The 23,154-nt window shown below is 45.5% G+C and overlaps 1 long non-coding RNA gene across 1 annotated transcript; it reads left to right on the forward strand.

The window, feature by feature from the left end:
• Nucleotides 1–695: 695 nt before the first annotated feature.
• LOC103240587 (uncharacterized) lies at nucleotides 696–22,863 on the forward strand. The gene is made up of 3 exons (XR_500046.3): nucleotides 696–819; nucleotides 14,145–14,229; nucleotides 18,663–22,863. It is a non-coding gene; the product is annotated as an uncharacterized lncRNA (long non-coding RNA).
• The last annotated feature ends 291 nt before the right edge of the window (nucleotides 22,864–23,154 follow it).

The following is a 23,154-nucleotide window of genomic DNA, read 5'->3' on the forward strand; positions in this document are numbered from 1 at the left end:
CTGGATTGTGACTTGAATCGGGTATTCAAGTGGACTTTCTGAGAAGTCCATACATCAGGAGGCAGGCACAAAAGTTGTACATATATATAGAGAGAGACACACATATACATACGTATGTTGCTATTGTTTCTCCCGAAGTTTAAGTTGCTAGCTTCAGTTTACAGAGCTTTAAGAAAAGCACAGTTTTAATTTCTAGTGATTCCAAGTCAGAAAAAATGGAAGAAAATTTTGAAAACAGTCATTTGGAGACTCAGCAAAATTCCTTTTAAGAATGAGTGTGAAATAAAGAATTTCCAGGTAAGCATTATGTACGAACAAGAAAATGAACAATTCAGGGGGTGCTATGCTTAAGCTTCTTTCTGGGCTTCATACCAGGAACACTTTTATGTGAAAAAGAAAAAGATTTAAGTATGAGGTTAACATTTACTCCACTGAGTGACAAAGAAGGTTTTTTCATGTTCCCTGACTCTCTGGGAATTCAGGAAACAATTGAGTTATGGGTGGTTTAAAATGTCAGAGAGCAGTAATCACTCGTACAATGTGCTTCCCACTCTCAATTACTTCAGGCATTGTCTGATTTTGAGGCTATTCTTGAGAACTAAAATGTTTTTCTAGTGTATATTGTGTAGTTTCCACGTGCTCAGTATGACTAATGCATTAGTCACAGGTTACACTATGAGAGACTCAAGAAAAGACAGTCTTGATCTCCAGAATGACCTTGCTTCCCGACTCTAAATTCCTCCTCTCCAACCAGTGATTCCTCTCTGCTTCCACCTCTGAGACTGGTTCTTTTCCTGGCAGGAGATACTTACTGAGCAGGTATTTGCCGATTCTTGAAGCCTTTAGTTCAGTAAGAAATCTCCACCCTCCTTCTTAAGCAGACATTCTCTCTGGATTCCTCACCCCTTTTCCTATAATCTCTTGTCTACCAGTGGGAAAATATGTGAGCCCAGCTGTTAGAGAACCGAGAAAGGAAGAAACAAGACGAAAAATTAGGTGGGGTTGATGCAACTTAAACAAAAATATTTTGATCTGTGCTTTTTGTAATATGGAAAAGCATGAACCAACCCATGTATGCAACAATCAGGAACTAGCTTAGCAAATTTCAGCACGGGAAGAAAATGGAATATTGTGTTGCCATGCCTGATCACAAATGCAAGGACTATGTGACCAGTGGCTACTTGGGGACTATCGGGCTGTCAGACTGCTTACGTAAACTAAGGTCAACTCATAAACTTAGAGTGCAGACTCAGTTATGCACGCAGGTTACAAATACGGAAAAATCAGAGAGCCAAGAACTGAAAGAGAATATGGAAACTTCTAACTTAGTAAATTAACGGTGAAAGTGTTTTCACATTGTTTTTGTTGCTTCCATGATTCTTGCAGGTTTTTTCATGTAGGGAGCTACATTTTTATTTTAAATGGTGGACTGAAAAAATATGGTGAATGTACTAAACTCTGATCAGGAGACAAATCAGTAATTTCTACAAGAAAAGTTAACTATAACAAATTAGTAACAGGCGATTGGAGTGGTGAAAGATTGGCTAGTAACTGGTAAAGAGAGCTCTAAAGAATATAGGAATAGCAGATACAGACAGCAGCTTTCTCCGCTAGGACTGAGACAGAGCACTGAAGGAAGAGCTGAGATCCAGGCCTCATGGGAGAGGGTCTGGCCAGGGCTTTCAGGATGGGGGAAAAGTTCATGAGGGGCCTCACTGCTGAGGCTCTCCAGAAACCTGTCTCTGGAGTGCTGAGGAAGGCATCCACTGCAAAGATGCCCAAGCGGGTTCCAAGGAAGCCATCCAAGGGGCAATACCCCATTTTTTGCACCCTACTGCAAAGCTTTCTGAGGGGGATCTGGCAGAGGTCATTCACAGGCAGGTGCCCAGGGAAGCTGTCCACAGGAAGGCATCTCAGGCTGCTGGCTGCCTGGGGCTGCAGAGAAAGCTGTGCAGGCTGCAAAAGCCTGAGACAGCAAGCCCCCTGGAACTAGGAAGAGCAACCATTTTCTCTCACAATGTCCCTCCAGGACTCCACACTGACAAAGCCTAACCCTCACCATTCTCACAGAGCGAGTAATGAAGGGCGACTTTGGAGCTGGGAGGCAACTAACTGATAACTGTCACAGTGAATTAAGCTGCTGCTGGAGCTTGGGCCATGCATATGTTCATTCCAGGCTCAGAGCCCTGGATTTTCCTATCAGAAAGCCAAGCTCATGCAGAAAGCCTGAGTTGGTGATCAGACAGCCCAGCAAGCTGGTTCTTAACTTTCCTTGTGTGCAATATCTTATGAAAGCTTGCTGGCTTTCCATATGAGTCATTACTATCATGTGCCAGGCCCGAAAATATATATATTTTACATAGAATATATGTAAGATTATATATATTGTTTTTTAAAAATATCAACCATTATTTTAGATGCAGGGGGTACACGTTCCAGTTTGTTACATGGGCACATTGCACCTAGTTAGTGAGCATAGTGCTCAATAGGTAGTTTTTCAACCCACATCTTGCTTCTTCACTCCTCCCTCTAGTAGTCCACAGTGTCTGTTGTCTGCATGTTTACGACCATGTGTGCTCAATGTTTAGCTCCCACTTGTAAGTGAGGACATGGGTATTTGGTTTTCTGTTCCAGCATTAATTCATTTAGGATTACGGCCTCCAGCTCCACCCATGTTGCTGCAAAGGACATGGTTCATTCTTTTTTATGGCAGTATAGTATTCCATGGTGTATATGCACCACATTTTCTTTATCCAATCCGCTTCTGATGGGCACCTATGTTGTTTCCATGTCTTTGCTGTGATGAACATACAGGTGCATGTGTCTTTTCGGTATAATGATCTATTTTCCTTTGGGTAGATACCCAATAATGGGATCACTGGGTCAAATGGTAGCTCTGTTTTAAGTTCTTTGAGAAATCTCCAAACTGCTTTCCACAGTGGCTGAACTAGTTTACATTCTCATCAACACTGTATAAGCACTCTCTTTTCTCTACAGCCTCACCAACATCTGTTGTTTTTTACTGCTTAGTATTAGCCATTCTGACTGTTATGAGATGTTATTTCATTGTGGTTTTGATTTGCATTTCTCTGATGATCAGTGATGATGAACTTTTTTCATATATTTCTTGGCTGCTTGTATGTCTTTTGAGAAGTATCTGTTCATGTACTTTGCCCATTTTTAATGGAGTTATTTGGTTTTTACTTGTTAAGTTCTTTATAGATTCTGAATATTAGACCTTTGTCAGATGCATAGTCTGAGAATATTTTGCAACCCATTCTGTAGGTTGTCTGCTTACTCTGTTGATGGTTTCTTTTGCTGTGCAGAAGCTCTTTCATTTCATTAGGTCCCACTTGCCAATTTTTGTTTTTTGTTGCAATTGCTTTTAAGGGCTTAGCCAAAAATTCTTTGCCAAGGTCAGTGTTGAGAAGGGTATTTTCTAGGTTTTCTTCTAGGATTTTTATAACTTGAGGTCTTATATTTAATCTATCTTGAGATAACTTTTGTTTATGGTGAAAGGTAAGGGTCTAGTTTTATTCTTCTGCATATGGCTAGCCAGCTATCCCAGCATCATTTATTGAATAGAAAGTCCTTTATTCCTTTTTTTTTTTTTTGGTCAGCCTTGTTCATCAGATGGTTGTAGGGGTACAGCTTTGTTTCTGAGCTTTCTATTGTGTTCCATTGGTCTATGTGTCTGTTTTTGTACTGGTATCCTGCTGTTTTGGTTACTCTAGCCTTTTGGTATAGTTTGAAGTCAGGTAGAGTAATGCCTCTGGCTTTGTTCTTTTTACTTAGGATTGCTTTGGCTATTTGGGTTCCATACGAATTTTAGAATAGTTTTTTCTAACTCTGTGAAGAATAACATGGTAGTTTGATAGGAATAGCTTTGAATCTGTAAATTGTTTTGGGCAGTAGTGGTATTTTAATGATACTGATTCTTCCAACCTATTCGCATGGAATGTTTTTCCATTTAGTGGTGTCATCTCTGAGTTGTTTCAGCAGCGTTTTGTAGTTCTCCTTGTAGAGATCTTTCACCTCCTTGGTTAGCTGTATTCCTAGGTATTTCATTTTGTTCATGGCTATTGTAAATAGGACAGTGTTTTTTATTTGATTCTCAGTCTAGATATTTTAGTGTATAGAAATACTACTGATTTTTATACATTAATTTTGTATCCTGAAATCATACTAGAATCATTGATTAGTTCTAGTAGCCTCTTGGCAGAGTCTTTAGGGTTTTCTAAGTATAGAATCATATAGTCAGCAAGAGAGATAGTTTCATTTGCTTTCCTATGTGGTTGCCTTTTATTTCTTTCTCTTGCCTTATTGCACTGGCTAGGTCTTTCTGTACATATGTTCTTATCTTCCCCAAGGCAGACTGGACCAAATGGGTCTTTCCATTCTTGTGATTTCAAATGTTATACAACAATACAAATATGCCTTTCAGGTATTAATATAATATGCTATGTTAAGGAAAATAATGAATAAAGAACACTGTAAAAATATTTAGTGACTGCATAAATGCACATGTCATGGTTTTAAAGTTTCTGTACCATACTCTTTGACAATGGAGTGATCAAGCACGTGGGCCCTCAGTTACTTACTGTGTGACCTTGGGCAAACTCTGTACCCTTCTGTTCCTCAATTTCCTCATCTGTAAAGTGGGTATAATAGTAACATTTGCTTCACAGAATTGTTGGGAGGCTTAAATGAAGTAATACATGTAAAGCTTTTAGGACAGGGCCTAGAGAGAGTAAGCACTCCACATGTTAGGTACTTGTATTAATATTTAAGAATGGCAACACCCAAACCCACGTGTGCCCAGACCCATCTCGAGTCCCCTACAATCTCTGCCGGGCTCCTTCCATGGAATGTTCACCTTCCTCACAAACTGTGTGCCCCCTAAACACCGTGTGCCTCCTAAACACCACCGTGTGCCTCCTAAACACCGTGTGCCTCCTAAACACCGTGTGCCTCCTAAACACCACCGTGTGCCTCCTAAACACCACCGTGTGCCTCCTAAACACCGTGTGCCTCCTAAACACCACTGTGTGCCTCCTAAACGCTGTGTGCCTCCTAAGGGGCACCTGGGCATGGTGCCACCACCCAGCCATGCTGATAGCCCATCACTGGCCATGCAGGACACAGGCCCACTCTTCTATCATCAATGCTGAACAGAAAGGCTGAAAGCCAAAACAAGTAAACTGGCCTCCACACAACCGATCCAAACAGCCTGGGGCCTGGCAGTGCCAGGGGAAGAGCTTGAAAGGAAAAACAACCAAAAACAACACACAGGCTTGTCTTTGTCATGGCTGACCCAGCTTGCAGCCAGGCACGGACACAGAGTGACTTTATAAGAAAATGCCTTTCTTTCCACGCAGTAATTGAATCCAGTTGTGGCTTGAGGTTGTACATTAGTGGGGTTTTAAAAAGTTTTGTCTCTTAGACACTCTGCTTCAGCTGAGAAATCTTATATTTCTGTTACATTCCTGTGAAGCAGCTGAAGCATCCATCATATCATGTAATCCTTTGGGATCTGACTCTTACGCTCACCCAACAGATAAGCCAGGGATCCTTTAGGCTTTTTAAAAGCTAAACCTCTTGAGTGGAGTCCAGGACAATCCCTCTGGATACAGAGTTCTGCTTTGCAGTAAATAGCATTTGGGACCGTTCTAGGGCCGCTGAATTTTCAGAAGGCTTCAGGTTGACTTTAGCACCATTCTTCTTCAAGAGGGCTCTCTCTCCTTGTCCAATCAACACTCTTCTGGCGACCTCCTAAGGGGGAAGAGCTCAGTGGTGGCTAGGACAGGATGTTTCAGAGTCAGATTAGGTTGCATCTTGTCCCGTGGCTAACACTGACGGCTGACAGCACACTTCACTGCTAATGAAATGAAACAGTCCCTGTTCTAGCAACTGCCACCCACATCAGGACATCACGTCTTACACTACCAGTTGGAGTCCCGCCCTGGAGCCCTCAGGGGCACAGATTCAAAGGCCTTCGCCAGAAGCTCTTCACTAAAGCAGGCGTTTTACAAATTTTTAATGACTTTGGTCATCCTGCAATGATAAAATGATCCACGTGGGCAGTAGAGTGGGATATGGGTTGAATTCAGAGGAGTGGAAGTTTCTTTTGCAGACATGAGCATGCCCTCTGTGCACTGGACTCTGGTTGTGTGGAAGCTACGAAGTGTGTGCAGTCTCTCCTGTCCTCGGCACCTTATGTGCCTCTGTCCTCCAGCTTCTCCCTGGTTTCAAAACGCTTTCACTCAGGTGCTGGGCAGAAAGGAAATGGCACACATAGACACTTGGGAGAGTTTAGGAAAGACACTATTTGCAAAGGTGTGAGCAGGGTATAGGGCTGGGGGCTGGGGCGAGGGCAGCACCCCTGGCCTGAGGGTGAAGGGAACAGTCACTAGATCCAGAGACAGCAGAGTGGGAACTAACAGGAATCGTGACACAGCCGACAGGACGACCCCACAGCGAGGGGCAGGGGAATCCAGCCCCTGCAGCTTCAACTTCTGCTCTCCTGGGGGGCTGCCCAGCCACAGCCCACCAGAAGCCAGAGGGCAATGGGGCCTGTGGATGGCACCATATGAGTCAGCCTCTGCCCTGCTCATGCCAGCTCTCCCCTGGCACTGCCAGGCCCCAAGCTGTCTGGTTTGGTTATAGGGGAGCCAGTTTGCTTGTTTTGGCTTTGGGCCATTTTGCCCAGGGCATGAGCAGAGCAGAGGCTGGATCTGGAAGAGCCAGAGGGAGGCACACAGCACACACACCACACCTGGAGACCTCTAGAATTCAGGGACCAGGTTTTACTCATCTTTATATTCTAGAGCCTGATGCATAATAAGCACATGATGTGTTTTTTTCGGAACAAATGTTAGAAAGAATGAATGAATGAGAGCATACACACACACGTGGAAATGTAGCAGCACCAGGTGGAAGGTGAGGAAGCTCCAGAGGCAATACTATTGTACAGGAAGGAAACTGTCCTGGGAGAGAGAACTCTGTGGCCTGGAGCACATGGAAGTGGCTTTATGGAGGGAGGAAAGCTCGCTCTTAAAGGAGTGGTGGTAGGTCAGTAGAGAGGGTATTCCAGGAGGAGGAAGCAGGAGTGTGGAGGCAGGAGTGCGCGCCGTGTGTCCAGGAAACAATAGTGCAGTGTGGTCAGAGTGGGAGGTTCATGCAGAGACTGGGAGCTGTTAGTGGGAGCAGAATACAGAATGGTCTGGGTGGTGGCCAAGGAGTCTGGGATGTCCCCTGAATACGGTGGGCAAGCACTGGGACCCAGACAATGGAGCAGCTGAGGGCAGGCCAGGAGGTACAAAGACCAGAGGTTCCAGATAAGGACTCCTGGACAAGCCAGCTCGAGAAAGAAGGGCAGAGGTGCTTGAAGCGAGAAAGAAGCAAAGGACTCGGTGCCTCGCTGGCCCAGGGAAGATGGAAGAGGAAGGCAGGCACCAGGACCAGTGAGGCTGGGTCTGGGTGGCTGGGAGGTGACAGTGCTGGCAGCGCAGAACCCTGCTGCAGTCTCTCCCAGGGCCACCCTGCCCGGCAGTCAGTCTCTCCCAGGGCCACCCTGCCCAGCAGTCACTCCTAGGGCTGCCAGACAGCAGCACACAAGAGGACTGGAGCGGCTCCTGGAGGTCTTTATACCTTGAAAGTCCCCCAGGAAAAATGTTTCCCGGGCACAGGAGGGAGGGCAACTATGTCAGCTCTCCCTAGACCAAGATCCCTATCCTCCTTTGGTTCTCAAAAATAGAACCTCAGGTCTGGCTTGGAGGAGGATCTCAGCCAGAGCAGCACCTAGCTCCACCCAGGCAGAGTCAGGGGGAAGACAGGGATCACCATTCCTCAGGTGCCTGGCCCTAAGGTCTCCTGCACAGTCCAGTCCCCCTGCTTGCTGAGCGCTGACACCTCATGACCCTCAGAAGGGTTGGGACATTCCCATCAGCAGCTCGAATGCATAGCAGTTATCAGAGGGAGGCCTCCCTGGCCCCCTGCCCTTTGCCACGTGCTGCCCTGCTCGGTCACAGGCCCCCCGTCACCTGGTCTGTGTGCCAGGGCAGGAGTGGGACTCCAGGGAGGAGCAACTCTCACTACTTTGAGAAGAAAGCCTAAACTCCATAGCTGAGCTCTCAATGCTCAAGCCCTGGGCCCCGCTGGCGCCAGTGTTCCAGCTTTAAAAATTGAAGTGAAAGAGAAAGATATCAGTACTAAAATATTTGTTGACTGTCTATCCTCTGGGGTAAAAGTGTGAGAAAAAAAATTTAAAAAAGAAATAAAATATTTCTTGATTTTCTAAAATCCACTGGGAATGAGAAAGGAAAAAAATGAAGACAAAGTTATCACTTCGAGTGAAATACTATCTTGTGAATTTGAGCCCAAAGTGAATAAACTCATAATAACTGATTGTGTTGGCCCCGGGTGGGGCACGGAAGATGAGAAGCCTGAGACACAGCCCTACTGCTCAGGACCCCAGACTGGGGCCAAGCTCCCCACCCCTCTTAGATTCCTAGGGCTGCTTTCACAAATCACCACAACAAATAATGGTGGCTGCAGACCACAGAAATACACTCTCCCACGGTTCTGAGAGGGCAGAGGTCTGAAATCAAGGTGTCAGCTGTGCCATGCTCCCTCCAAAGGCTCTAGGGGAGAATGCTTCCTGTCCCAGCTTTTGGTGATACCCAGTGTTCCTCGGCTTGTGGCTGCATTGCTGTCAACTCTGCCTTTATCTTCACATGGGCTCCTCCTATTCTCTCTGTCTTCTCCTTTTCTGCCCTTTATACGGACACTTGTCATTGGATTCAGGACCTACCTGGATAATCCAGATGATCTCATCTTAAGATCCTTATGAATTACCTCTGCAAAGATCCTCTTTTTAAATAAGGTCACATCCACAGTTCCAGGAGCTAGGATGTGGATGTATCTTTTTGGGGGTCATCACTTACCCACCACCTGGCCCCCATCTTCATTCTCACCTTCACCGTGTTGTTTCCAGGTTGAATTGTTTCCAGGTTGAGTGTGAGACTCCACAATGAACGTGGAAACAAAGATGGGGGGCCTGTGGTGGGTAAGTGATGGCCCCCAGAAAGATAAACAAGTTGCTTCATCAAAACAAACAAAAAACAAGTTCTTTCTTTCTTGTTACCCATTAAACTGAGTCACTCATGCTTTCCCTCCTTCACTTAGCTACCACATTTCTCCAAAGTGTGGTTTGTATCAATACTTCTGTTTTTGACCTACCACTTACTTTTCAAGGCAACTTATTATAATGTTTCAAGCAGAGAGAAACATGTAGAGAACAATATGATTTTTTTAGATGTTAACGTTTTTCTCTCATTTACTCTTTTGTAGCAAAATATAACATAAAATTTTCCATTTTAATCATTTTGAAATGTGTGGTTCCCTTAATGATTCCCACTCACTTTTAAATGCTTTGCAATTTGAGAACTCTTACTGGACAGGGATGAGGGTAAAAGCCAAAGTCTACCAGCGTCTATCCTCAACCTTCTCAGCCCTCTACCAAATCAGATACTGCTAACCACACCACTTTTTTTTTTTTTTTTTTTACCTGAGACAAAGTCTCATTCTGTCACCCAAGCTGGAGTGCAGTGGTGTGATGGCTCACTGCAGCCTTGACCTCCTGGGCTCAAGCAAACCTCTTGCCTCAGTCTCCTGAGTAGCTGGGACTACAGGCGCACACCACCGCCCCAGCTAACTTTTTTTTTTTTTTTTTTTTTTGTAGAAATGGGGACTCAGTATCTTGCTCAGGCTGGTCTTGAACTCCTGGCTTCAAGTGATCCTCCTGCCTTGGTCTCCCAAAGTGTTGAGATTACAGCCACCGCGCCTGGCCCACCTTTTTCTTAAAACTCCTCCCTCAGCTTCCCAGATCTCTGTTCTCTCCTTTCTCTACTATTTCTCTAGCCCCCTTTCTCTACCATTTCTCTAACCCCCTTCCTCCTCATCTGCCTGGACTTATCTGAGTCCCACTGAAGCTTGGACTTGTCTCTGTATCCACACTCGTATTTCCAACTGTCTTCTTCACATCCCTACACAGATGTCCTACTGACACCTCAAACTCAGTATGTTCACAAGTGGACTCATGATCCCCTCTTTCAACACTTGTGCTTCCTCCGTGTTCGTCCCAATCTGTACACAGCACCACCAGCCATGCAATCACCCAATGCAGCACCATCTTTTCCTTCGTTATCCACTGTGACCTGTAACTTCCATCTCTACAGTAGCTTCTCCCTCCTGACGTCTTTTCCATTCCGACCCTTGATGCTAACGCCTGCCTTCCAGTGTCAGCCTGGGACTCTATAGTAGACATCTCACAGGCTTGCCTCCCTCCACCCTCTGTTTCTGTTCTATTTCCTATATTGTGAATAAATTATTCTCCCTAAAACACAGTTCTGGCCAGGCACGGTGGCTCACGCCTACAATCCCAGCACTTCGGGAGGCTGAGGTGGATGAATCACTTGAGCCCATGAGCTCGAGACCAGCCTGGGCAACATGGAGAAACCCCCTTTTCTACAAATCTATATATACACACACAAAAATAAGCCAGGCTTGGTGGCATGCACCTGTGACTCCAGCTACTCAGGAGGCTGGGGTGGGAGGATGGATGGCATGAGCCCAGGAAGCTGAGATCGTACCACCACACTCCAGCCTGGGCAACTGAGAGAGACTCTGTCTCAAATAAACAGACAGAAAACACAATTCTGATACAACTAGTCAAAAACCTTCATTAACTCCCACTACTTTGAGAAGAAAGCCTGAACCCCATAGCTGAGCTCTCAATGCTCCCTGAGGTGGCCCTGTCCCTCCACCCCCATGCCACATTTCCTTTGCTGCAAACAGACATGCTGCTTTTTCTCTGCACACATCCCACGCTTCCCTCCTTACCTGTCCCCATGCAGAGTGTGAGTTTCATATTATTCTAAAAGACCTCTTTTCTTTCTGTTAAAATAAGCGTAACAAAATAAGAGATACTGACTGAACAGAAGACTGTCAAATTCCACAAACTGGAATCATCCACCTCCTATTTCCTGTACCAAATAAAAAACACGCCCCAGATTCTTCTTATCTGACAGGGTTACAAACAGAGCTTTGTATGCTCATGGAATTCACCAGCTAAGAGTGGAACCATCGCCTTTTGAAGACTCAAACATTTTCTTGGTGACTCACCTGTGGGGGAATGCATCAACCTTCCTGCTTCTAATTTCTTTGACATAAAAGGGGCTCTGATAGCGAACACTATCACTTCAAACTTGAAATCTTGTGAATGAGATTTCCAGGATGTCCAATAGTGCTAAAGATGTGATGCAAAAATTAAATGGAAACTTCAGCCTACAGAAATGACGGGAGGCACAAAGAGGATAGACTCTCAGGTGTTTCACTGCATGTTCATTTCTTGTACATTTCAGTTCCCAAGCCCTTGGCTTTACCAGGAGATGGCATCAGAATGCTTTTAAGAAGCCCCCACCATGTTGGCCAGGCTGGTCTCAGACTCCTGACCTCAAGTGATCCTCCCGCCTCGGCATCCCAAAGTGCTGGGATTACAGGTGTGAGCCACCATGCCTGGCCGTAAAATTATTTTTAACACTGTAAATTTGGGGTGAAAAGGGAGACTAGGTAGTCCTTCCTTAAGAATCCTCACCAGTTCAGCCATACCAAAAGGAAGGAATTCTTTGGAAAACCTAGGTGTGGCATCCTTTCGTCCATTTGGAAAGACCTAAGTAGTATATCTTTGTGTCTATATAATAGCTGAAGTTTTAGATTCTTCTTTTGGATCCTTTTTCCACTTAGTGCTATTTCTGTCCCTGCAGTCACTAAGATGTTCAAAAGCAGCTGAAGCTGCAGCTTTTGAAGCAGCAGGAGCACTGTGGGCACTCAAAGCCCTCAGAAATTCAGCCAAACACAAGTTAGGGAATTTTAGGTTTTCTTAGCCAAGAAGGGCATTCTGGTACATACAACCTGGGCTTGACCACTTGGTGGGTATTACTAGTGCTGTCACTGTTGGAAGGTTATATAATCTCTCAGCCTCTTTTTCCTCCTTTGTAAATGAAGAGTACTAAGATTGCTCTGTAGAGTTGTTGTAAGGATTAAAAATAACAACACATCAAGAGCCTAACTCAGGATCTGGTACTGAAAAGATTTTCAGTTAATAGTAAACTTATTTACTTATTTATTTATTTATCTATTTATTTTATTTTTTTGAGATGGAGTCCCACTCACTCTGTCGCCCATGCTGGAGTGCAGTGGCACAATCTTGGCTCACTGCAACCTCTGCCTCCCAGTTTCAAGTGATTCTCCTGCCTCAGCCTCCTGAGTAGCTGGGATTACAGGCGTGCTCCACCAAGCCCAGTTAATTTTTGCATTTTTAGTAGAAATGGGGATTCACCATGTTGGCCGGGCTGGTCTCAAACTCCTGACCTCAAGTGATCCTCCCGCCTCGGCCTCCCAAAGTGCTGGGATTACAGGTGTGAGCCACCATGCCCGGCCGTAAAATTATTTTTAACACTGTAAATCTGGGGTGAAAAGGGAGACTAGGTAGTCCTTCCTTATGAATCCCTTTTGTATATATAAGACACATGAGGGATTTTTCTTTAAAGAAAAATAACCCGTCTATTAGTTAATGCATGCCCTTCAGATTTGTGTCCTGGGAACACACGTTTGCAGTTTATCTATTTTAACACTCTTAAATATTTAATATTATTTTCCATCATTTCTTAGGTATGACACTGACAATTCTTACATTTAAAAGCAAAATCTTCACGTTTATCATATCCTCCCATAGGCAAGGAGTGTTTCACTGTCTATGGGAGATTAATGTCCCAAGGATATTTCCACTATTCCCAGAACAGAGCTTGACCTTCATCCAAGGACGCTCCTCTGCCCCACTTTTAGTTCCTGTGGGCTCGGTGAGGCTTCACCCCAACTCCAGGGCTCCAGCAGGTGGCCCAGATGAGGCCGCGGTGAACATCGGGCATAGTCATTGGTTCAGAGGTGGGCGTGTGATCTACGCCAAGCCAATCAGAGAGTCCCTAGGACATTGCGGGAGCCACTAGAAAAGAACCTCCCTCTTCCCTGCAGGTCGCAAACCTGAGAGGGCAGGAGGCCCATGCTGCCACCACGTGGTCTCCACAGGGAACCTGGTGGGGACGGGGGTAGGAAGGCAGACCAAGCAGTGAGGGACATTCAAATCCCTGGAACAGAATGAGGTTTGAGCACTGGAGGAAAAATCCGGAGTTGAAATGGCAGAAGGGGCAAAGGGTGAAGGAATTAAAGGATGAGAGAGAAGACCAGGGGAAGAGAAGCCTGAGGAAGGAGGGAAGGATTAAATAGGGAAACCGAAGGAGGCAAAGGAAAGGGGCAGCTTCCCCAGCCTCCCCTGAGGCCCAGCTCCCCCCATGCCCCTACCCCCTTCTCCAGGTCCTCCTCCTCCACCAGTACTTGCTAGAAATTCAGCTACTAGACTTTAAAAACAACTTCCCTGGCATAGCTTCCTTTTGGGAAGTTATTCAAAGGAATTATAAGGTATATGCACAAAAAATTATGAGTAAAGGTGTTCATCACACCTTATTTAGGATAACAGAAAGTTGTAAACAATATAAATGTCCCACGTATGTGTATAGAATATTAATCCATTTTGCTTGTGTGTGTGTGTGTATATATATAGATATATATTTCATACACTCACCCAATCGCAGAGGAAATTCACAAAAGTGTTATTAACAGTGGCTGTTTGGTGCTGAGATTATGAGAGGTATTTGTTTATTATTTGCTTATTTGTGTATTCTAACTGATTCTATAAAGAACATGTATTATTTGAAGAGTAAAAAGAATAGAAAATAACCAAATGTCAAGGCTGCAACTGGGGTGGAGCCCAGCTGCTGCGGATGTTGCCAAGGGCCCTTCCCGGGAGAGCCATGTGGGGTACCCACATTCCACTTTCTCCTCAGGCCTAGCCACCACCTGTGGCCTCCTGTGGGCCAGGCTGGACTGCAGCTGCCAGGACCTAGTGATGGCCCCAAACCTGAGAGTGGGCCTAGGGCCCCACCCCGCTAACCCTGCTGAAAAAGGCCAGAGGGCACATGAAGCCTTTGCTCCCTGGATCAGCTCACCTTCTCCAGTTTTCCTTCCAGGCGGACAAGCCATACACTAAAGAACAGCTGCAGAGGAAAGGCTGGACCAGGTGTGCTGGGAGTCACCAGGAGCAAGGTGGTGAAGGTGAGTTTTCTCCTGAGCGCCTCACCGGACTCATTAGCACCTCACCATCTGCTGGGAACCATCTTTACAAATGTAATTGTGCCTGTTGGGGAAAGACAGTATTTTTTGTTCTTTTGTTTTGTTTTTCTGTTTGTTTTCTTAAAGACAGAAAACGCTTTTTCATTTTCTGAAACCCTTTCAAATGTGCTCAACCTTTTCCAGTGGGTAGCAGATCTCTTCATTACATCTTGGGCGGGTCCAAAATTTTACCGTTGTTTTCAGATATTAACCCTCAGTCCACTTTAAAACATCAATTCCAAACTTGATTCTACTCTCACCTCATCTCCCGGCACCACTGTCCTCCCCCAGTCCAGTGCAAGCTTGGACCTGGACCCTGAATGAGGGAGTTCTATTTCTGGGACACTCCCCTACTCTCGCTTTCCCTTTTGGGGACTAGTTCCTCTAGTGCACTGGGCTGAGAGGTAGGACAAAGAAAGGGCAGAGGGTCGTAAACTAACAGGGCAGCGGTAGCCTTCTCTCTAGTGGTGACCCACTGGGACTGGCTGTGAGGCAGGCATCAACATGCTAGCTTTCTCTGGAAGACATCTGGGTTCTTTTAGAGAGACTTGCAGGGCAGGGATATGGTAAATCCAGGCCCAACCACCTCCATGCCCCTCAACTCCCATGACTGAATATGCACTCTACGGACTCTTTCAGCTCAAGCTCCCCGGTAAATAGAGAGAGAATCCTATTGGGGTAGGGATAGAACAAATCCAGCCACCTTCTAAGTAGTATCCACTTGAACCGCAGGAAATGCATTTTCTGGCCCTGACCAACTGGGTGAGTTCAGACTGCCCCTGCAGCTCTTCTTTCCGCCCTTTCTTCTTTCTCCAAAACCCTCCTCTATTGCTAATGATGTATGAACAAGCCAGAAAATCCTTTTCCTAATCAAATGTCCAATGGGCAGCTACTTTACATCCCAATATTTGTGGAATCATTTTCTTAGAACCTTACTAGGGAGAAAGCACAGCCACCCCATTACCCATAACCGCAGGAAGGGCAGCAAGTCTCCACTCCTCACATGTCCTGCGCTCTGCCGACCCTTAGACTTACTTCTCTCTCTCCCTCCTCCCCAGTCTTACTGGGTAGAAGGTGGAGTTGGCGGTAACACAGCCACATATGTCACCTCTTAGGAATCCTTGGTTCTCAGCTCTGGTGGGTGTCAGCTCAGGCAGAGTACTTCTCTGTCCTCACTCTTGGGTCCTGGAAGCCTCCACAGAAACAGTCCCCATTCATAGCTTGTGGCATGTTTAGTTGAAGTTCCACTTCCAGAGCTCTTCATTCTTTGTGTAGAGCCAGATTTTTATCTGGTATCATTGTCCTTCTGCTTGAAGGACACCCCTTAACATTTCTTATCGTATAGGTCCTCAGGGGGGTCTTTTTTTTTTTGCTTTTGTATGTTTGAAACAGTCTTTTGCATTTGTTTTTGAAAGACATTTTCGCTGGGTATAGAATTTTAGGTTAGTGGCCATTTCATGTGAAAGACCAAAAAAAAAAAAAAAAAAGTAGAATTCTAGGTTGACAATATATTTCTCTGATTACTTTAAAGATTATTGTTCCTCTGTCTTCTCACTTGCTTTGCTTCTGACATGAACTCTGCTGCCATCCTTATCTTTGTTCTCCTGTTTCTAACATAATTTTTTTCCTGTGGTTAATTTTAAGATTTTCTCTTTATCACTGGTACTGAGCAATTTGATTATGATATGCCTTGGTATAATTTTCTTCATGTTTCTCTTGCTTGAATTTTACCTTGCTGAGTGCTGGATATTCTTTTTATTTTTATTTTTTTGAGATGGAGTCTCACTTTGTCGCCCAGCCTGGAGTGCAGTGGCGCAGTCTTGGCTCACTATAACCTCCACTTCCCAGGTTCAAATGATTCTCCTGCCTCAGCCTCCCGAGTAGCTGGGACTATAGGCACCCCCTGACCACGCCCAGCTAATTTTTGTATTTTCAGAAGAGCAGAGTTTCACCATGTTTGAGGCCAGCTGGTCTCAAACTCCTGACCTCAAGTGACCCACCTCCCTCAGTCTCCCACAGTGCTGGGATTATAGGTGTGAGCCACCGTGCCTAGCCTGGATATTCTTTACAAAACAAACAAATCCACAAAAAAACTTTTGAGTGTTGTTCCAGGACACAGTTAATTTACTTGAAAACAGTTTGATCCTTTCATGGCTTGTTTTTTTTTTTTAGTTTTTTTTGACGGAGTTTCGCTCTTGTTGCCTAGGCTGGAGAGCAATGCGCGATCTCTGTTCACTACAGCCTGTGCCTCCTGGGTTCAAGTGATTCTCCTGCCTCAGCCTCCCGAGTAGCTGGGATTACTGGCATGTGCCACCACTCCTAGCTAATTTTGTATTTTTAGTAGAGATGGGGTTTCTCCATGTCGGTCAGGCTTGTCTCGAACTCCTGACCTCACCCACCTCGGCCTCCCAAAGTGCTGGGATTACAGCATTGAGCCATCGTGCCCGGCCTTTTTGTTAAAAAAAAAAAAAAGAAAGAAAGATACAGAGTCTCACTATATTGCCCAGGCTGGTCTTGAACTCCTGGCTTGAACAATCATCCTGCCCCAGCCCTCACACTCCTGGGTAGCTGGGACTACAGGCACGCACCACCGTGCCAGCCAAGACTTGCTTTTGAGCCTTGTTAGGAGGGGGCCACAGAAGCCTTTAGAGTAATCTGAATTGGGCTGCATTACTGAGACAATCCTCAGAGTGTTCTACTCAGTGCCCCATGAATTAGAAAGTTTTCAACTGTGGCTGGTGGCCACAGGGGCTATTCTCTGACTGGTGGGAGCTCCAGGAACTGTTCCCTCTAACTTTTTTGGGTTATTCTTTTTCTGGCCTCAGTTCTTTTCCTCACATGCATGTGCTGATCAATACTTTGCTGAAGACCCAAAGATGACACTCTGCAGAGCTCCAGAGTTCTCTCCGTGTGCAGCTTTCTTCTCTCCAGTATTCTCTCCTGTGAGTTCTAGGTGCACGAGTGTCCCTGGGACCCCAGCCCCATCCCTCTACACAGGGATATGGCTGTGCTCCACCTGTACTCTGTGTCCCTGTGCCATGGCCTGGAAAGTCTCTCCAGGCAGCAAGCTGGGGCAATCATAGGACTCACCTCACTTGTTTCCATTCGGGAATCATTGTCCTGTGCCACCTGTGCTCCAATGTCTGAAAATAGTTGGTCTGAGTATTTAGTCTGTTTTTTCACTTGTTTCAGAATCTTCGTTTTAGCGCGCATTTCCTGGAATTCCTGGAATTCTGGATGTTAGCTCTGAGCTGGGCTTTAAAAATCATCTAATTTCACACCTTCCATTTGCCAGTGAAGAAACTGAGATGGGAGAAGGGACAGTGCCTGAGTCTGTGGCAGACCCTGAACTGGGCCACATCTCCCAACTTGAGATTGAAGTCGCTTTGAAAGCATTGAGCTCCTGGGAGAAAAGAAGGGGCTTGGGGAACTTCAAGTCAAGACTCTTTTGTGTCAGAGATTAAGGAGGCTCTGTTGCTGCCTGTGTATCACTGTCTTCTTCATTCCAACATCTGCCATGTTTTGTGCAATAATGTTGGCCTCTTGCCTCAATTTCTGCATTGATAATGTAGAGGCTTCCATTCCCTCTGAGGCCTGCTACTAAGTCAGTCCCACAGTAACTGAAGGATATTATGGAATCTCAGCACCAAGAAGAGGTAGATAGCAGAACCAGGGTTTGAGCTGAAGCCTCAAGGACCTCCCAAGGGAGCCTGAAGATCATCAGAACCAAGCTATCATTTTATAGAAAAGGAAACTAAAACCTGGGCAGGTTCACTGGTACACTCAGGCAGAGCTAAGATCTGGGTGTTGCACCTAGCCATCCATCTCTGAAAGATACTGGGCTTAAGTCTTACCCAGTCAGATCTTAAGGGTTTGTATTTTTAATGTATGTTTCAGCTCACTGCATCCGTTGCCCACAAGAACCACTCCAAACCCAATGGAACTCAGTATCAGCTTTTCCATGTGTTTTTCATCCATGTTATCTGAATCCTTTGAACAGTCACTTTGCTTGTTCAACCACACAGTGAGTGAGACTTCCTGACAGGAGCCTGGGGCCACCATGAGGGGAAGTTTTTAGAGAGGAGGGCAAATGTCAGAGAAGGAGGAAGAAGAAGGAAGGAAGCAATGAAAGCAATAAACCTATTTCTCAGGTCATTTTAAAAGCCTCTACTCTGGGACACTGAGCAGATAGTATCTATTTTTCTTTGCTTTGGGTATTTTTAAAGACACTGCCCCTCCCCATTTACTTTAATACAATACCAAGCACACATTTCTCAGCACGTAACAAGTCAGGATGTTCCAGGTTTTAATGCATGGGGCAAACTTTGCTTTGCCTTGTTGACCAGCCTTGTTGACAATAGGGCCTTTCATTGCAGGAGCACATGAATCCGGGCAACGTGACTTAAGAGCTGGCTGATGTTCCAGGACAGCACAAAAGAACGGAACTTCTTTTCATGCCATGGACAGTTTCTGGGGTTACTCGTGATTGCTCCTCGGTCCAGAGTTCAAGCAGCAATCTGAGCCACTCAACTGCTCTTCTTTACCCCTCTACCTCTGCAGTTCATTGGGGGCCAGAGCTGGGCCAGGCTCGTGGGACAGAAGGAGGAGGCGGGCCCAGGAAAGTCCACTTGGGGTAACACACAATTTGTGCATATAAAGCAATGTTCACCTCTTTGTATGCACTGTGGTAATTATTTTACCTTCTTTTATGAACTTGCACATTTTCAGAGAGAGTTAAATTAAGCAGAGTCTGAAAGTGGAGAATTCTCACATAGATAAAAGAACGGAGACCTGAAATTGGGTCATCAGGAAGTGTCTTGTGGCAAAATACCCTTAGTATCAAACTGAAGGAAGAAATATTTCAAACATTTTCTTTAAGGAAAACTTAATGGATGTGACTTAATATTGTCCAGACTGACCCAGCAGCACGAGGTGGTGCCTGCAAGGACTTTTCATCTCAATCCACAGGAAAAGGGTTCGATGTAGATGAGAAAGAGAGAGCGGAGCACAGCTAGGCTGGAGAGGCATCCTGTCCACGGATTAGTCTTCACTCTTCATGTAGGCAGTAGAATGGTAAATGGGGCCGTCTTAAAACAGCAACTCCCAAACACTGGGAGGTCGACGTGCTTCCTAAACCCTCACTGATTCATGATGTTCGGCACAGCATGGGGCCTCCCGAAAATGGTGCTGATCATATGGAGTTTGTGGAACATCTCCTGTGTGTGCTATGGGGACTCTACTATCCTCCATGGTCACAATTTCACTGGGGCCAGTCGCCTAGAAGATCTCACGGGGTGTCCAATCTTTTGGCTTCCCTGGGCCACAATGGAAGAAGAATTGTCTTGCACCACACATAAAATATACTAGCGCTAATGATAGCTGATGAGCTAAGAAAGAAAATTGCAAAAACATCTCAATGCTTTAAGAAAATTTACAAATTTGTGTTGGGCTGCTTTCAAAGCTGTCTTGGGCCACATGTGGCCCATGGGCCATGGGTTGGACAAGCTTGAAGACAGCCACGAGACTACTGATGACAAAAATAAAACGTGGCTTATTGAATCCCTACTGTCTACTAGACTCTTCACATGCAGAGCCTCATTTAATGCTCGTAACAATCTCATGAGGCTGGTACAAGCATATCCCCCACCTTACAGAGGAAGAAGCCCACTCAGAGGAGCTAAGGAACTAACCCAAGATCACACAACTAGAGTGGGGATTCGAACCCAGGCGATGTGGAACCACAGACCACAACTTACCCACCAACTGTTGTAAGTACACAGGGAAACCAGAGCAGGAGGGCAGAAAAAAGGAGGAGATATATGGGGGTTATAAGTAAGGTGTGGGTTATAAAGAAGGTCAGTTGACATCTTCTATGAATCTCCTGAAACCGGGATGAGGAATTCCAGACCAAGAGACTACAGAGAGAGAGAAAACTCCTGCTCCAAATGAGAGAGAAGAGAAAGAGTGTTGACGGTAAAATATCAGCAAGACGCTGTGATTTATGCCCTTTGTCTTTTTCTATCTGGCTCCCCTAGCAACAGTTAAGTAGTATGAATGTAAGTGCTCAGTAACACGCCGGCGTGACTGTTCCACGAGGCGCGGCATCCCTGGTAAACAGAAATGCATGCTAATTTCTGCTCCGTTAAGCACAGGAAACATCACTAGGGGCTGCCCGGTGGAAAGGAACAAAAGGCAGATGGAAAAATGTTTAAATCTCAAGGTTATGTGAGAACAGAAAAGAAGAAACATGTTGTAAATTATTTTTTGAAATATTCAGTTACTAACAAAATCCTAACACCAAGACAGACAACAGGGGCGGTAAAAGGCGAAGGAGAGACGGAGTCACAATGGAGATGGTTTTGCTACAGCACATCGCTCCTGCCATGTTTTTCTGGAGTATCTGAAAATATCAGTCTTGAAAATACATATGCATTATTTTTTCAGAGGTGTGTGTCTATAGCCTCGCGGCTGGAGCTGGAAAACAAACAAGCTACTGCCATGAGCTCATGCTGGAGTCTGTGTAAATTGTTTCCTCTCCTTATGTATAATGTTTCTAATTAGGACTGTAACAGAGGATGAGCTCTGTGGGCTGCTGAGGTGACTCTTTGTGCTCACTGTAAATCTAGGGCTTTATGCCTGCCCTTGCTTGGGCTGACCTGCTTCTTAGATGCATCACTAGATGGGGAAGGTGACCCTGTCCTGCTTCCTGATGTCTGGTATCAGGGCTGTTGGGGAAACACCCAAGAGATATGCTCTCATAGATACATGACTCTGGTTTCTAGATGCATAACTCTTGTTTCTAGTTGGCCCTTTTATTCAATTATACCTTTAATAAACAAAAGTCCATTTTGAGGTCATTTCTCTAAGAGACAACTATTTACCTAAAAGTTGTAGGGTGAGCAGTAGACACTAGTTCCTCCCTCTGCATCAAGAATTTAAGAAATGGGCTGGGCACAGCAGCTCACACCTGTACTCCTAGCACTTTGGGAGGCCAAGATGGGCAGATCTCTTGAGATCAGGAGTTCAAGACCAGCCTGGTCAATATGGTGAAACCCCATCTCTACTAAAAATACAGAAATTAGCTGAGTGTGGTGGTACATGCCTGTAATCCCAGCTACCCAGGAGGCTGAGGCAGGATAATCATTTGAACCCGGAAAGTGGAGGTTGCAGTGAGCCAAGATTGTGCCACTGCACTCTAGCCTGGGTGATGGAGCGATACTCCACCTCAAAATAAATAAATAAATAAATAAATTTTAAAATAATTTTAGAAATGTTTAGGGAAAGTGGAGTAGGACTGTGCTTCCCCAAGATGCTGAGGCTTTGCAGAGAGGACGTGACCCAGAGGGTATGAGTCTCCCCGGCTGGCACCCACTCCTGCTCCCGATGTCTGCCATGTTCCTAGGTCAGACACACTTAGAAAATTAATCCTCAGCCATCTGAGTAGCTGATTGTCAGCAGGCAATTCCCTTCCACTGGTAAAACTTCAGTCAGCTACAGTACGGCTTGTTAGAGGTCTCCCGACACTTGGTCCCAGAGGACCAAGTGAAGGTTGCTGGTTGATCTAGTACGACATTCCCACAGTGGGACCTGTTAGGCTTCATACTGAAGAGGTGCCAGGAATTCAAGGAAGGTGGAGGCTGGTGCTGGAAAGCCTCCCCCAGTGATTTTGGTACGCTCAGAGCGGGTGATGGTGGTGGTCTTGGGCAGGCTTCCCATTGTGTCAGGCCCATGGTATCACTAATTCTTGTCCAGACCTGCAGAGCCAGAATAGCCCAGCCTTCTGGGCTTACACAGAGCAGAAGCCACAGTGTAAGAAGCCCAACCTGGGCCAGAAAGCCTGACGATGCCAGAAAAAAATCCCCATCAGTGTGGTGCCATGGAAACCTAGACAGCAGGCAGATCTTTCTGCCTACAAGCCCATTGGCACCTCCCTGGCAACTGGGAGCTGAGTAGGGAGGTAAATCCCGGAAGCCAGCAGGACACAGGTTTCATGGAGAGCCTGGATGCAAACCAGCAGTAGGGGACTGCTGCTCTGCACAGCAGAGGTGCCCATGCCTTGCACCTGGTGGTTTGCCAATGGACAATTTCTCCATGACCTAGTTTTCTACCTGGTCTGAAATGAGAAAAATAAGTACAGCATAGCAAGTTTTTCATTAAGCTAAATTTGTTCTATTTAAAGAACTGCCATTTGTTCTGGAACTATGTCCTTTCTACTTTTTTGGTGGAAGAAAAGTACTTACTTTTAAGAAACAGATGTGACAATGTGGTAGGGGATGACAACATTTTTTGGTGTTGCTTTTTAATATTTCTATTTGTCAAAATAAAACCTAGCAACACTGTTAGTCCTCTGTTTTGTTTGTTTGCATGCTTGCTTTTGTTTCTGTGTGTGGTGGATTAGGGATGGACACAAACTCTTTGGAACTTTTCAGACTGAAAGGTGCACATAATTTGCCTTCTGTTAAATCTAGGCTGGCCTTAGTGACTTACTTGACTAATAAAATGTGGTGCGCATGACCGCATAGGTCTTCTGAAACTAGATTACAGGAAGCCCTGCAGCTTCCTTTCCAGGCCTCTTGGAACAATTATCTTGGAACCCAGTTGCCATGCTGTTAGGAAGTCCAAGTGGCCAAGGCAGAGGCCCAGACAGAGAGGAAGCAAATACCTACATGTTTTGTTTTGGTTAATCACTCCAGTAAAGTTACTAAAAGACACAAACCACAACATTTTTGTTTTCTTTCTGAGACGGAGTCTTGCTCTGTCACCCAGAGCTGGAGTGCAGTGGCGCGATCTCACCTCACTGCAACCTCTGTCTCCTGGGTTCAAGCGATTTTCCTGCCTCAGCCTCCTGAGTAGCTGGGACTACAGGTG

The sequence above is a fragment of the Chlorocebus sabaeus genome, chromosome 13 (genome assembly GCF_047675955.1).
Source record: "Chlorocebus sabaeus isolate Y175 chromosome 13, mChlSab1.0.hap1, whole genome shotgun sequence".
In the NCBI taxonomy this organism is placed as follows: Eukaryota; Metazoa; Chordata; class Mammalia; order Primates; family Cercopithecidae; genus Chlorocebus; species Chlorocebus sabaeus.